The sequence below is a fragment of the Rhinatrema bivittatum genome, chromosome 2, assembly GCF_901001135.1.
Source record: "Rhinatrema bivittatum chromosome 2, aRhiBiv1.1, whole genome shotgun sequence".
NCBI lineage: Eukaryota > Metazoa > Chordata > Amphibia > Gymnophiona > Rhinatrematidae > Rhinatrema > Rhinatrema bivittatum.
Genome location: NC_042616.1, coordinates 526,007,566 through 526,024,686, shown reverse-complemented (window position 1 = coordinate 526,024,686; position 17,121 = coordinate 526,007,566).

Sequence of the window (17,121 nt, the reverse complement as noted above, 5' to 3'; positions counted from 1 at the left end):
TTTTCCGCCGCCTTCGATACGGTGAATAATGCATCTCTCCTAGATCGATTAACAGACATTGGCATCAATGGAGCTGCACTCAGCTGGTTCAGATCCTTTTTGTCCAACAGGCACTTTAAAGTTAGGATCAACAATAAAGAATCCCCCGCTGTCCTCTCCAACCTAGGTGTTCCACAGGGATCCTCCCTATCACCCACCCTCTTCAATATTTACCTTCTCCCGCTCTGCCACCTCCTTTCAAAGCTAAACCTATCTCACTATTTGTATGCAGATGACGTACAAATACTCATTCCAATCACAGAATCCTTACAAAAAACCTTAAACTACTGGAACCACTGCCTCCAATCAATTAACCACCTACTCTCCACCCTCAATCTGGTTTTGAATACTAACAAGACGGAGATTCTTATTATATCGAGAGAGGACACCGCCTCCAACCGCTCTCTATCACAAGCAGCCAACTTATCCTTTAAACACTCCCCTGTCATCAGAGACTTAGGCGTCACTCTGGACAACCAGTTCAACCTCAAGAAGTTCGTGAACAACACCACCAAGAAGTGCTTCTTCAAACTCCAAGTCCTCAGAAACCTTAAACCGCTTCTTCACTTCCATGATTTTAGACTGGTACTTCAATCACTAATCCTGTCGAAACTAGATTATTGCAATTCTCTACTACTTGGCCTACCAGCCAGCACCCTAAAACCCCTCCAGATGGTTCAAAACTCCGCAGCCAGACTGCTCACCAACACCAAGAAAAGGGACCACATTAACCCTACTCTTCAGAACCTACACTGGCTCCCCATCAAATACAGGATCCTCTTCAAGGTACTCATCATCATTCATAAAACTATCCATGACCTCACTACCCTACACACATCCATGCAACTAAAACCGCACACCTCCTCCAGACCTATCAGGAGTGCCTATAAAGACACTTTGTATGTCCCCCAAGCTAAAACCTCCCTTAGTAAACGCGCCATATCGACAGCAGGACCTCATCAATGGAATGCACTACCTCCTGACCTCAGACAAGAACCCTGTCATGCCACTTTCAAAAAGAGACTGAAAACATGGCTGTTTAGTCAAGCCTTTATGGACACCTAATTTCTCACCCTTTATCTGCACCCTCTCTATTAATATTCACATTCGTACTCCTTGGCCCACCTTCAATTTCTTCACTTTGTCCTATTTCCTCTAACTACCATCTCTGCCATTTCAGAGATGATACTTGAGGTCTGCTTTGCATTTCTATTATAGTTAATTATATCTTATGATATATCAAGAAGATTTATATATATATATATATATATATATATATATATATATATATATATATATATATATATATATATATATTTATATATTATTTATTATGTTTTATTTTATATTATGTTTTACGTTCTCTTAGTTTTCTTTGATATCTGTAACCTATGTTCCTTGTACCGCCTCCGAGCGACTGTTAACGTTACACTGTAAACCAATATGATTTGTATATTTTACAGGAATGTCGGTATAGAAAAAAATAAAAATAAATAAATAAATAAATAAATGTGTGTGGGAAAGTGAGAGAGAGAGAGCATGTGAACTTATGTGTGGGAGAGTGAGAGAACATATGTGCTTGTGTGTGGAAAAATGAGAGCGAGCATGTGTGTGGGAGAGTGAGAGAGCATGTGTGCTTGTGTGTGGAACAGTGAGAGAGAGCATGTATGCATGTGTGGGTTAGTAAAAGGGAGCATGAGTGCATGTGTGGGAGAGTGAGAGAAAACATGTGTGCTTATATGTGGGAAAGTGAGAGAGAGCACGTGTGCTTGTATGTGGGGGAGTGAGAGAAAGCATGTGTGTGTATGAGAGGGAGCATGTGTGTATGCACAACTACCCCAATTACTCTCTGCCTGATAATCCATGACAATTTCAGGGTATCTGGAAATCAAAAGTTCCCAGGTATGGAGTGTGTGAATTTTTAAAATCCTTTTTAGTTTAATTTTTCAGGTGTTATTTTCTGTGTCTGCTGTTTTGAAATATTTTACTGTTGTTTAGGACATTTAAAAAAAGCTTGTATATGAATTTTTAATTATGTGATCTTTTATTCATCAGTTTTTAAATAGTATTATTAGTATGTTTTTAGTATTATGATTATGTATTTATTTTACTTCTTGATTTTATTGTTTGATGTTTGAGGAATGGTGATGGTTCTGTTTTCTTCATTGTTGCACTGCATAAAGAATCTGACTTCTTGCGGTTTCCAGTTTGGTTTTTATCTGCCCATTTGTATTTCTACTTTATGGTTGCTCTATTCTGTATTTGGTGAGGGTCTGTTTATGTTCTGCATGTGTGTCTGAGGTGAGGCATTTTTCTAATAGGAAGTATATTAGTGTATTCGGGCTTTCAGAGAGTCAAATTCACACCCAACACACATCAAAATAGACCTAATACCATATGCATTCCAAATATCTTTTTTGCAGGGATTTCGTACTTTGATTTTTTCATTTATAATATAAATGCATAACTCTTTAACCTTGCACCACCCATCAGTTTGGGGGGGGGGAGGATGGTGTCAGTTTTTAAAGTTTGTATCATTAAAGGGAGTTGGTTTTTTTTTAAATGGGCCTGGGATAGAGAATTAATGAACGGCGGGGAGGGGGGGGGGGGGCTGGGGTTGCACAGTAATTGTCCACACAGAGCAGCAAAAAAGCTAGCACCGGCCCTGAAAGGGTGATGTCACCTGTACACATCTATTGACGTACTCATGCTCGTTTGGATGGAGCACTTGTATGGGGGGGGGGGGGAAGTGGCAGGGAAGGGGATGGGGGAGGGGTTGGGGAGATTATGTTTTAAGCGGGAGGGGGGTTAAGAATGGAGGTGCTTCCAAACTATATTTATTTATTTATTTAATTTTGCGAGTTTTATATACTGTCATTCGGTTTCGCCATCACAACGGTTTACAAAGTTACGATGTTTAACAATGTTTCCAAAAGTTTCATATGGTTGCTAACATAGAAGATATCATTTTTATGAACTTGGTTTGTAGGTTAATCAAGACATGTTACAGATCTGAGTAATAATCACATCTTTTCTTGGGTCTATCAGTTTGCCTAGTGTTAATAGGAGGGGAATGGTGTTTAAAGTCATTGGGTGAGTTGGTAGGCTTTGGTAAACATCCATGTTTTTAGCTCTTTTTTGAAAGTTTTAAGTTTTCTTGTATTCTGAGTTCGATTGGGAGGGTGTTCCAGAGTTTAGGGCTTCCTAGTGAAATTGCTCTCTTTTGAGTTGAGGTGAGTTGTTTAGATCGAGAAGGTGGGATCTTTAATAGTCCTTTATTTGCTGATCTGAGGTTTCTGTTTGGAGTATGCAATTTTATGGATGGACTTAGCCAGTTTGTTTGTTTATCGTATATTATTTTATGTAGTATGGATAGTATTTTGAATTCAATCCTAAATTTTATTGGGAGCCAGTATAGTGATATAAGTGTAGGAGTAATGTGATCATGTTTTTTAGATCCAGTGAGTATTCTTGCAGCTGCGTTTTGTAGGATTTGGAGTGGTCAGATGGTGTTAAGAGTTAAGTTGGATAATAGAGAGTTACAGTAGTCCAGGTTGGAGAAGATGAGTAGTTGAAGGACTGATCTGAAGTCGTTGGGGGAGAGGAAAGGTTTTAATTGACGTAATGTTAGGAGTTTGTGATATCCGTCTTTGATTTTAGTTGTGATGTAGTTCTTGAAGGAAAGTTCCTTGTCAATTATGACTCCAAGGTTGCGTGCATGATTGACTGGAGAGATAGCCACTTTTTGGTTCATTAGGTTGAGTGGTGGTGGTTGAGGATTGTTGTTCTTTCTATCCAGTATGATTATTTCAGTCTTATCGAAGTTTAGTATGAGTTTCATGTTGGTTAGTAGTTGCTTTATTTTGTTTAGGTAAGTGGCTGTTTTTTGTAGGTTTCTTCCGAGTTGTTTATTGGGATTAATATTTGAATGTCATCTGCGTATATGAAGTGGGTCAGGTTAAGGTTTGAGAGGAGGTGGCAAATCGGAAGCAGATAAATGTTGAAGAGTGTTGCTGATAGCACAGAGCCTTGGGGGACTCCGGTGTCTAGATTTATTTTTTTTGAAAGGGTGTCATTGATCCATACTTGGTATGTTCTTTGTGATAGATATGATGTGAACCATTGTAGGGTTTTTTCTTTTGCACCAATTTCTGATAGTTGTTCAATCATGATAGGTCGAGTAGGACTAGAAGGTAGTTGTGGCCGTTTTTGAAACCTTTGAGTATTGTTATGCCCAGGCTTGTGAAACCTTGGGCCGATGGGAGGATGGTATACCTTAGGAGGATCCTTAGGGTCTCTCGTCGGGTGGCGAGGCAAGACAGAAGATGTGACTGGCTGACCCTCGGCACTGGAGACTGAGGCAACTGTGGTGAAGGCAAAGAGTCGAGACGTCGGAGAAGCCAACTGTGTCTTCGCCACTGGAAGCCCACGGTCTCCCCGGGAGGAGCCCGTAGAGACTCGGGCCGCTGGGACTTAGGTGGACCTTTGAGAGGTCAAGGAGTCATGAGGATGGTGCAAGGGCTAACTGGAGCTTCACCCCTGGAAGCCTGAGGTCCCCCCAGGAGGAGCCCGTAGGGACCCAGGCTGCTGGGACTTAGGTGGGCCCTTGGAGACGATGGTCCCGAAGAAGTCCAAGGTCAAGTGCAGAGGGTTGTCACTTACCAGTCCAAGGTCACATACCAAGGGATCGCCACTTGCCAGTCCGAAGTCACACACCAGGAATCACCGCTTGCCAGTCTGAAGTCACACACCAGGAATCACCGCTTGCCAATCCAAAGTCAGGAACCAAGGAATCAATGAAACGAGACAGGAACCAGGAAGCAAGGATCTGAAGCACAGGAAGACTCACCGAAGCAAGCAGACTCGAACAACGCTGGAAGCTGTTGCCAAGTCAAGGAATGAGCAGAGGACGTCTCCTTATATACTTTCTCTGCTCTGGCTCATTGGAAACAGGTGCAGGCACTTAAAGGGATGAGGTCCCTTTAAATTCAGAAAGGAGGCGCGGCCTCGCACCTAAGGATGGCGGGGGCCATCTTGGATTCCCGACCCGTGGGGGAAGCCGCCCGACGCCGCGAGGAGGGAGCAGGGACACCTCACAAGCCTTGCAACCATCGCAGACACCCGCGCCGGTGTGCAGGAACGACAGGCCTCAGCTTCCCACGACTTACCCGACGCTGCCGCGGCGGCCTGCCAGTCCGGGTCAGGTAGGGGGCTGTGGTCGCGGCCGTCCGCGGCCACGGAACACAACAAGTATGGTGTCGTTTAATGATAGTAGTAATGTATCCGTGTTCAGTTGTTTCCTGAAGCCAAATTGTGTGGGTAGTAGGATGTTGTTTTCTTCAAGGTGGTCGCTGAGATGGGAGTGGATGATTTTCTCAATGATTTTGGCAATGAAGGGTAGGTTTGATATGGGTCGGTAGTTCAGTGGGTTTTCTGGATCAAGGTTGTTCTTTTTCAGTATGGGTTTAATAATTGCTGATTTTAGGCATTCTGGGTAGTTTCCTTCAGTGAGGGATAGGTTTACAATGTCAGTTAATATTTTAGTTATTGATAGAGATGTGAATCGGAACCGGAATCGGTTCTGATTCCGGTTCCGATTCACATCGTGGGGTTTTTTTCGTCCGGCCCAATCACGGTTTTGTTTATCGGCTGTGCCTGAGCCGATAAACAAAAAACTCACCCCGACCCTTTAAAACTAATCCCTTAGCTTCCCCCACCCTCCCGACCCCCCCAAAAACTTTTTACAGGTAACTGGTGGTCCAGTGGGGGTCCCAGCAGCGATCTCCTGCTCTCGGGCTGTTGGCTGCCACTAATAAAAATGGCGCCGATGGCCTTTGCCCTTACCATGTGACAGGGTATCCGTGCCATTGGCCGGCTCCTGTCACATGGTAGGAGCACTGGATGGCCCGCACCATTTTTAAAGATGGCGCTGGCCATCCAGTGCTCCCTCCATGTGACAGGGGCCGGCCAATGGCACGGATACCCTGTCACATGGTAAGGGCAAAGGGCCATCGGCGCCATTTTGATTAGTGGCAGCCGACAGCCTGGGAGCGGGAGATCGCTCCCGGGACCCCCACTGGACCACCAGGTACCTGTAAAAAGATTTTGGGGGGGTCGGGAAGGTGGGGAAGCTAAGGGATTAGTTTTAAAGGGTCGGGATGGGTTTAGGGGTTATTTTTGTGTGCCGTTTTTCCCGCCCTCCCCCAAAACGATAAGAGAACCCCCACGAAATTCCTATTGGTTTCGGGGAGCCCCTGATTTCTGACGATTTTGAAAATATCGTACGATATTTTCAATCGTCCAAAGCCCGATTCACATCCCTAGTTATTGATGGTTCGTTATTTTTGATCATCGTTATGGGAATGGATTCAATAGGGTTTTAAGCTAGGTTCATTTTTTTTGTGATCGTTTGGATTTCCAGTGATGATGCTGTTTCAATGTTGGGCCAACTTAATGTTTGAAAGTTCTGTATTTTCTGGTCTTGTGAGTTGTTGAGGTTATTTATGAGGTTTTTGATTTTTTCGTTAGAGAATTCTCGAAGTCGTTACTTGTGATCTTGGATGTTGAAGATAACTGGTCATCATTGAATGATTTGGTTAGGCTTTTTACAATATTGAAAAGTATCTTTGGGTTATGTTGGTATTTGTTTATTTTATTTGAGTAGAAGTCTTTTTTTGTTTTGTGGATGAGTTTTTTGTATTATGCTAGTTGTGTTCTGTATGCTTTAAGTAGTGTGGTTGTTTTATTGTTGTTCCTCCAAGTTTTCTCTTTTTTTCTGAGTTCATGTTTGGCTGATCTGATGTTGTCATTGTACCATTGGTTTGATGTTTTGGGTTTTTTATTGTTTTCTTTATCATGGGGTTTATCTTATCTGCTACTGTTTTAGTGATGGTGAGCCAGGAAGAAGTTGCGTTCTCTGCATTTGATAGGTCTATGTTTGTTAGTTCTGTTTCTAAATGTTCTTGAAGTGTTTTGATGCGAAAAGGTAGTCTGTATGAGAAGGATTTAGGTGGGTTTTTTATTCTAGTAAATTTACGGTTTGAATATAAACTTGCGTGGATTATAGAGTGGTGCAACCAGGGTATCTTCGTGATCTTTGTTTGGTGGTTAGTCCATATGTCAGTATTTATGAAGACGAGGTCAAGTGTGTGACCTGCTTTGTGCATTGGGCCATTGATGATTTGACTAAGGCCTAGTGATGAGAGCACGTCAATGATTGAGGAGCATGTGGGGGAATGGGGGATGGTATCGATATGTATGTTGAAGTCACCTAAGATAATTATGAGCTTGTTGACAGATATTTTTGTCAAGAAGAATTCAATAAGTGGTGAGCAGTTCCGATCCAGAATATTGGGGGGCAGTATATCAGACAGATTTGTAGTTTTGGTGAGTCAAATAGTGCAATTTCCAGTGGGGTATAGTTGTTAGTTGGGAGTAATTTCATCTATAGGGTTTTTTTTTTATGAGTAGCATTAGGCCTCCGCCTTTCTTTTTTGGTCTGGGGATTGAGAAGGTTCTATAGAAAGGGTTGTTGATTTGGTTGATTAGTACTGTGTCTGTGTTTTTTATCCATGTTTCCGTGATTGCTATTAAGTCCAGCTTGTCATCTTGAAGTAAGTTTTTGATGATGGGTAATTTCTTTATTAAGGATTGTGGATTAAATAGCATGAATGATAGTGCTAAGTAGCTGCTGTATGTTTTTGTGTTGTTGTGAGTTAAGGTAGGGTGTTAGTATTTGTGGTTTTTCTTTGTTTTCTTGCTTGTGTCGTTCTGGTTATTATCTAAGTTCAGGTAATTTCTGTGGTTCTTGCTGTAGTCAGGAGGATGAGGGTTTGTCATTTCTTGGGTAGTTTGGAAGGAAAGTATTTTTAAGGTTTGTAGTGCTTATTAGTGCTAGCACTAAGGCTTTCATTAAGGGGTGCACAAAGGGGAGTGCCCCTTTATCACGCCCCTTTGGCGCACGACGCATGGCGCGCAATGCTTGGTGGTCGCGTCCGAGGTTAACGGTCCACCATTTGAGGTGATGACGTTGGGGGGGGCGGGCCTCCCGATCGCGGACGTCATGCCTCTCGTTGGTTTTTTATTTTTTTTCAGGCTCTTGCCTTCTTTTTTTTTCTTTTCTTTGTGGGTGCCTGGTGCTGGGCCTCCTCACGGCTCAGGTGCCGGTGGTCGCATCTGAGTTAATGGTTCGCCGCTTGAGGTGATGACGTCGGGGGGGGCAGGCCTCCCAATTGCGGACATCACGCCTCTCGTTGGTTTGTTTTTTTTCTAGGCTCTTGCCTTCTTTTTTCTTCTTTTCTTTGTAGGCGCCTAGTGCTGGGCCTCCTCGCGGCTCAGGTGCCGGTGGTCGCATCCGAGTTAACGGTCCGCCGCTTGAGGTGATGACATCGGGGGCGGGCCTCCCGATCGCGGACGTCGCACCTCTCACTGGGTTTTTTTTTCCAGGCTCTTGCCTTCTTTTTTCTTTGTGCTTTTTCTTTGTGCGAAGAGGCCCAGTGAGGAGGCCTGGTGCTGGGCCTTCCTCATGCTGCAACATGCTGCAACATGCAGAACACAACGTCTTTTGCTTTGGAAATAAACCAGGAAAGACCTAGCTAATGTATATAATTTCAAGGGGGAAATCATTTATTGAGAAACTTTAAAACAATCAAGGTAAGAAAGTCACAAGTAGCTTAGATATCTGTGCCGTACTTTTTATAAAAGGCTTTACTCTGAAGATAGGCAGGAGGAATAAAGGAGGAAAACAGTTTTTTTCAGGACCTGCCCATGCCGTTGGAATTTTTAAACAGGCCCATTCAGACATATGAAATCTTGCAAGTTATAAAGACAAGTAAATCTTGTAAGAACCCTGATGGTTCTCCTATGATTACTATAAGATATTACACCAGAATGTTTAAGTTCTGTGTGTAACTTCTTTATAGGGGTCGTGCAAGAAGAAGGTTTCCCACCAGGTTTCAATCAGGCACACACTTTCATTGCTTCATACAGACCCATTTCTCTTCTGAATTGTGACTTAAAGATCCTTGCCAAACTCTTAGCAGACAGATTGAGTTTAATGATTCCATCCATTGTTTCCAACAATCAGGTGGATTTTGTCAAGGGAAGGGCGGCCTGCTCTCATATCGTAAAATTAACTATGGCCTTAATCATATGTAAGACTAACAATATATAAGCAGTGACAATATGCTTTGACTCTGAAAAGGCCTTCGACAGGGTCTCCTGGTGATATCTGTTTTCAGTTTTAAAGAGATTTGGTTTTGCTGGAGATATTCTCAACTAAATAACTTTCTTTATAGATCACCACGTTCAAACATTATTGCCAATGGCTATAAATCGGAAGATTTCATTATTCAGAGAGGAGAGAGGTAAAGATGCCCCTTATACCCTTTGTTGTACATTTTGTATATAAATCCTCTTCTGAGGAAAATTGATAATGATACTACAATTCAAGGTCTTAAGGGAGGCCATGCTTTTAAGATTTCTGCATTTGCAGATTGTTGTAGATGATACCCATCTGGCTATGAAGGAGAGATATTAGAGAAATAAACAACAGGTTCAGACTCTTCTTGTGGAGGCAGGGGAGGGCAAGAATATCGCTGAATTTACTTATTCGTTCTTATACTGAAGGAGGCCTCAAATGTAATAATATACAATTATATAATTTGGCATGCATGCTGAGGCATGTAACTGATTGGTTGTTTGAGACCTCTAAGTATACCCCTTTCCACCTATTACAAAGTTGGTTTGGTCCTTTCTCTTTGAACTCATTGATTCAAGTTGCAGAGAAGGACATTCCAGGGGGTATAACAGAACATCTCATAGTTTCTTTCTATAGGAAGGCCTGGTCTTTACTTTGTAAACTTACACATAAGGAAGATAAAAGTCTCCTCGTTCATTTCTATACAAGGTAATCCTCAGTTTGTACCTGGTTTAACCAATCCAGTGTTCAAAGTCTGGTCTTCAAAGGGACTCTCACAAGTTTCTCAATTCTTTATTAGTGATTCTAATGTGCTACATAGTTATCAAGAACTACAGTTTAGGTTCCAATTATCACGCAATGACTTTTATGCCTACATACAAGTACGCCACTATGTCCAAGATCTTCTCAGAAGAAATCCGGAATTTGCTAAAATTGGGTTTTAGAAGATGTTTTCATAGATAATAAAAGAGGAAATCCTTCCTGTGCTAGATTCCACAGAACACTTTTAAATTTACAGTCTGGAGATGATCTTGTGAACATTTTCATTAAATGGAGATGCTGGCCAGATTTTCTTTAACATTGCAAGAATTCCGTTATTTTAAAAATATAGAAAAATGCGCAGAAAATGTATTATTAAGAGAGACACAGAATACGTTTTTATGCTGGGCCTGCTTGACACAGGAAAAAATGTTTTGATTCACATTATGTGAAACTTCTATCTGCCAGAAGTGCTCTAAAGATATTCGCACTTATACACATAGAGGTTGATTTTTAAAAAATATGCGCACACGTCCATATGCGTGTGCTACCCAGCGCACACATATCGACGCGTGATTTTATAACATGAGTATGCAGGTGTGCGCATTTTATAACAGCGGGGGTGGCGCGCACAAGGGGGGCTTGAATTTGGCAACTTTTGCACAGCAACGCATCACAGCCTTCCCCAGTTCCCTCCCAGACCGCTCCAATTATGGAGCGGACTGGGAGGGAACTTCCCTTCCCCCTGTGCTAGCCTCTCTTCCCCTTCTCCTCTCTTCCCCACCCCGTAAACCTAATCTGCCGAACCTGGTTTTTTTTCTTCTTTAAGTTGCTGCTCCTCTGGAGCAGAAACAACTTGCGCATGCCAACCTACTGCTGGTGTGCGCTCCCCCGGCACAGTAGCAAATGGCCGCTGTAATGGCACCTCCAGCCCCACCCCCCCCCTTGCCCCTCCCTACCCCCAGACTGCCCCCTCCACCCCCCCGGACAGTCCCTTTTTAGGCTCCGGCACTTACTCGCATCCCAGGGTTTACGCACGTGACCGAGCCTGTTTGAAAATTGGCCCGGCGTGCATAAAGCCCAACCACGCTTGTAAAGCCAGGGATTTATACGCAACAGGATTTTAAAATCCTGCCGATAGTTTGTTTTGTGGCAGTGCCATGTGATTCAGGGTTTCTGGAGGGACCTACAGGTTTTTGTGGGTCCTCTTCTAAACATTCAATTGCCTTTAGATCCTACGATATGGCTTCTCAGTGACCAGTAAAGTCTTACCTAATCTGGACCCCAATACCCGTTTATTTTTTAATAAGGCCCTCTTAGTGGCAAAAAAAAAAAACCCTATCCTATTTAATTGGGTGGGGGTGGAGCACCCTAAGCTGATCCAATGGAAATCCAGAATGACAAAGCTCTTAATTTTTGAACACTTAAAATTAAGTATGACGTCAGAAAATGACATCAGAAAAAAGTTTATATTTTCTATTACAAATTTGGCAAGCTTATATTGATGTGCTACCACTGTTAGTCAGAAACACCGTTCTCAATTTGTGAGAATCATTTATTTATCTCTTTTTTTCTTTTTCCCCCAATTACTATTCCTTATACTTGTTACGATTCTGCCCTCAGGCAGCCTCTCCACCTTTTTTTGTTTTTTGCCTTCTTCAGCAGCCTGGAGGCTGCTGACGTACTCTCTCGCAGCCAGAGCCTTACTGCTGTTAGCAACGCGATTAGGAGGCCACCGACACACCTTACAAGCGGCAGGAGCCGCACTGCTATTTTCTTCCTAAATGGCCTGGAGGCTGTCGGCACGCTTCAGACGCGGAAGGAGCCGCTGCCAGCGTTGCCATGTGGCCAGGAGGCCACTGCCTGCATTTCTATGTGGCCTGGAGGCCACCAACCTACCTTGGGCCTTCTGTGGGAGAAGGGCCTATATCTTCGGACTCGCCTGCGGCGTGGAGCCGTCTCCGGTGCTCTCCCTGTGGCTTGGGAGCAGCTGAAGGCCTTGGCCTGGTTTGCAGCCTAGCTCCAGTTCCTGCTCCTGCAGTCTTCAGCATCTTCGCAGGATTGCTGTCCAGGGTCCTGCACTGCTTCCTGCTTCCACCTAGGTGATGAGCCTGACTCTCTCTTCAGTATTTAAAGGAACAGCAAAGGTGTGGTGCTCTTCTAACATCATCGTTGGAGTCGCCTCTTCAGCCCTACAAAAGGGGCTAGTCGTCATTCCTTCCTTGCCTTTGCAAGGAGCCAGTCCTCCCTAGGACGTCTCAGCCATCCAGCTTCTAAAGACTTATGTTCTTCGTTGGAATTCCATGTCTGTCTTCATTGTCCATGGGCTCACGTCTTCACACATCCAGACCATCTTCGTCTTCAGATGTCAAATCATCCTCTCGTCCACCTCCATGATGGACTTTCCTAACCTGCACCTTGGCATTCCCTTGCCTTTTCTTTACTGGCTGTGTAAGGCATGCTACGGTTCATGCTTCGTCTGAGATATTGTTGGATCTCTCTTTTCTCTACCTGTTTGGGGAACCATGTCTGTGGTCTGCAACCAGCCATGTTGGGCTGTGTAGGGCGCGCCGGCCGGCGTGGTCTACAACCAGCTCTCATCGGTTGTGTAGGGCGTGTGTCATGGCAGTACCTGTTCAGGATGGGTGACCTTGTGACTCTTTGTGAAATCCTCATGTACCTTGAGTCGTCCTTTTAATTCTTCAAGCAACTTCGTCTCCGTGATGCCCTCACGTATTTTGAGTGTTGTCTCATTCCTTTCGTCTTCGTCTGATGTCTTCATCCTTCGACCACCATTCGCCCTGTCGAAATTGTTGTTCCGGGCAGCAGGTCCGAAAGGGCTAGGAGTAGTCGGAGGACCACTCATGAGACCAAACATTGCGTTGTCTGGGTCTCTCTACTGTACTGCGTACAGGTGTGACAGCCTGCACTCGGACGCCTCTCACCTGCCTCGGCGCTTGCTGGAGCTCCTCTACAGCTGCATCATCGCCCAGGGATACACGTCATCACCAGAGATGGGTCCGCTACCCGCGGCCATAACACTACTATTTTGATATGTATTAGAATTAAGCTATACAGAATTGGTACAGGACCATAGAATTAGGAAAACACAGTTGCTTAGGAGCTTTGACCTCCTGTTTATAATTCACTGGAGTATGTTTATATGGGTAAGGGAGAAGGGGGAAACAGAGACTATGAGTCTTGGTTTAATATTTAATGGCTGTTTAGGAATGTTTCCTAATTTTATATGTTTTTGCCTTTGTGATTTGTTAATGGAGATTATATACTGCTTATTTTACTGTATTGTGACTCATGGTTTCTGAAAAAAACAATAAGATTGCAATATAAAAAAAAATCACAAGTGGGGTGAACAGGTAAATAGGGAATAGTTGTTTACCCTTTCAAACAACCCTAGGACTAGGAGACACTCCATGACACAAGAGTCCGGCAGATTTAAAACAATTGGTAGGAAGTATTTTTTCACTCAGCGCACAATCAGGCTATGGAATCTGTTGCTGGAGAACGTGGTTAAGGCAATTAACATAGTGGGGGTTCAAAAGAGGATTGGACAAGTTCCTGAAGGAAAAACAGTTATTAGCCAGGTAGACCTGGGAAAACCAGCGCTTATCCCAGGGAGTGAGAATCAAGAAATGGATCAATTATTTGAAATCTACTGGGTGCTTGTGAACCAGACTTGCCACTGTTGGAGACAGGATGCTGGCTCGAGGAACCTTGGTCTGACCCAGCTTGGCACTTCTTATGTTCTTACTATCAGGTGGTCTACTTATTGCCATCATATTGGAAGGTCACAAGGGTCTAGTGCTTTGTACAATATTATTTATTTATTTATTTAGAAACTTTTATATACCGGTATTAGTGGGGACATCATACCGGTTCACATATTAACAGAAAGGCTTGGAAAATACATTTCAACAAGGGAAGGCGAACTGGGCAGGGGGTTAACATAAGGCAGTATGGAAGATAGATTAAATAATAGTAAATCAACAATCTGTGATCTTTCTAAAACACAGAGCTCCATCTGGAAGCAATCAACCACTTATCAGACATATTGTGCAAGGTATGAGCATACATGGCTTACAATAGGCAGCACATACATACTCTACTACTACAAGCAGCCACATCTTGAGAGCAGTATCAGTTTTTTTCTGTGCTGCACTTACATTCCAAAGCAAGATGCGTACGTTTTTAAAAAATGTTTTAACCTTAAAAGTGACTACCAGTAGATGCTCGTTGAACTGAATTTTCACCAAAGCCATTTCTATAAGTGCATGTGTTCTTTTGTTGTTGTTATCGCTATTTTATTATAATTAGCATGAAAGAAAAAAATAATAAAGAAATATGGCAAAATGAACAAAATGCTAAATTCGTCAAAAGTAAAATGCCCGCCTGGAAGGAGGTACATCAGGGAGGAGGGCACTGCTGCTCAATCTTCCAGTCCAGCAGTGAAGCAAGTGGAGGGAGCAGAGAGCATGGCAGCACATCTCTGACTGGTAGCTGATTTAAAAATCTGCTGATGTGTTTCTGGTAGCTTTGTGAAAACTTTTAGAGAACAGTAATTACCAGGTTGCATAGTACTGTAGCTATTTCGGGAACATTAAAAGAAGAACAATGCGCCGAGCACTGACATATTAATACAGCTCCTTGCCTCTGTTCCTTCTTCTTCAGAGTTGCCAGCTCTCCCTTGTATAGAAAGGAGAATCACACCTCATTGGCCAAAAAACTGCTACCTCTTATTCAGTCTCCCGCTCTAAATTCTCTTCCTGCAGTGTACATGAGTGGAAGACTGAAATCTCCCTTTCTCTCTCACAAGATTTCCCCCCAAGGAGATCCTTCAGATATTGGGATATGGTTATTTTATTTGTTGTTGTTCTTTAAAGCAGTAAATGCTTTTTACAGTGAACACGAGGCAACATTGACCTTTCTTCCTGAGCTGGACTGCCACGGTCAGGAGACTGGGTTCAGGTCCCAAGCTTAGCTTCTATCCTCAGGAAAGTTATGGAGGCAGACTTTACACAGCCCCCTGGGGGTGAGGATAGGGAATACCATCCATCGCTCAACAGCGACGCCTACTGGACAGATTCAAGGCTCACACATAACAAAGGTCCAGAGGGAACAGCCCCCTGGCTGATGATTGCCACTGTGATAGCTGGACTACATTGTTGGGAATGAAGGCTCATAGCATTGAAGCCCCAATAGCATCTGGAAGCATAAAGAAGCAAGAAGAATGTGCAGAGTAAACCTTCTTCCCAAATACATTTGTAAACCTATTAGAAACTGCAAGGCAACCTCCTAACAACAGGTCATCTTACAATGAATGAACAATACACTAGAGAGAGAATTAAATGCTAACTGTCCTTGTGATTATGCTAGCGCAGGCCATAAATATAGTTTTTACTAGGCATTAATGACTATGAGACTGTTTTGTGTCCTTTAATCCACTGCCAGGCATGGAGGGCTAGGTTGTGAAGCCCAGATTTGCACAGATATTACACGTATCTGCCTTCCTGCATGCAGGACTTGCAAGAGAGGGATCTGCTATCTATCATACCCTTTCTTTGTTCCTTGCATAACTGTGTGTGCATTGTATCATCCTTCTCTTTCATAGCTCTGTTTACTCTGGTGAGGCTCCATTAATAATGAAAAGTAATAACAATAGGAACAATAACCCAGTTCTGGAGTTTATTAAAATAATGTTGCTCCTGCTGTCGGCAAAGTCAAATATTAAAGTGTTGTGCCTTATCTTGCGCGAACCAGCACTTTACATTTTAGTGTGAATCCTGCTGATTGGTGATCCAGGATGGATGACACCTGCCTTTATAAGTTTTAGAAGGTGTAAAAAAAAAAAAAAAACCCCACATACATAAAAGTGAGCCAGCTGATATAATGTATTTGTATTTTTAAAAGGCGTTTGACAAAGTCCCTCACAATAGACTCCTTATGATCGGAGGCAGAGTCCTGTTGTGGATTGCTTAACTGGGTAAAAGATAGGAAACAGAGAACAGGACTAAATGCTCATTTTTCCAGAGGGAGAAAGGTCATTAGTGGAGTAATCCAGGGATTTGTACTGGAGCCTGTACTGTTTAACATATTAATTATTCATCTGGAAAAGGGATCAGCAAGTGAGGTGAGCAAATTTGTAGATGACATAAAATTATTTACAACTGTTAACACAGCAGCAGATTGTGAGGAACTGCAAGAGGACCTTGTGAAACTGGGAAACTGGGCATCTAAATGGCAGATGAAATTTAATGTGGAACACGATGCACATAAGGGAAACATAATCCCAACTATAGGTACAGAATGCTGGATTCCATATTAGAAGGCACCACCCAAGAAAAGGATCTTGGGACTTCTTGTGGACAATACACTGAAATCATCAGCTCAGTGTGTAGCAGTGGTCAAAAGAGCAAATAGAATGGTAGAAAAGATCCAAAAAGGAATTGAGAATAAAAGGGAGAATATCATATTGCCTCTGTATTGAGTCATGGTGTGACCACAACTTGAGCATTGTATGCAGTTCTGGTCACCTCATCTCAAAAAAGACATAACAGATCTAGAAAAAGTACACAGAAGGGCAACAAAAATGATAAAGGGGATGGAGCAACTCCCCTATCATGAGAGACTACAGAGGTTAGGACCCCTCATCTTGGAAAAGAGACAGCTGAAATGGGACATGATTAAAGTTTATAAAATCACGAGTAGGGTCAAATTGGTAAATAAAGGACAATTATTTACCCTTTCAAATAACACTAAAACATGGAGATGCACCATGAAAGTAAAAACCAGCCAATCTGAAACAAATTGTAGAACGTACTTTTTCACTTAATGCACAATCAAGCTGTGGAATCTGTTGCCAGAGGATGTGCTCAAGGTGACTAGCATAGCAGGGTTTAAAGAAGCCTTGGACAAGTTCCTGGAGAAAAAGTCCATTAACAGTTATTAGTCAGGAAGACTGGGGAAAGCTATTGCTATCCCTGGGAGTAAGTAACAAAAAATATATATACATTTTGGAACCTGCCGGGTGCTTATGACCCAGACATCTCAGAGACAGGATGCTAAGAGCAATGGACCTTGGTCAGACCCAGCATGGTGTACCTTATGTT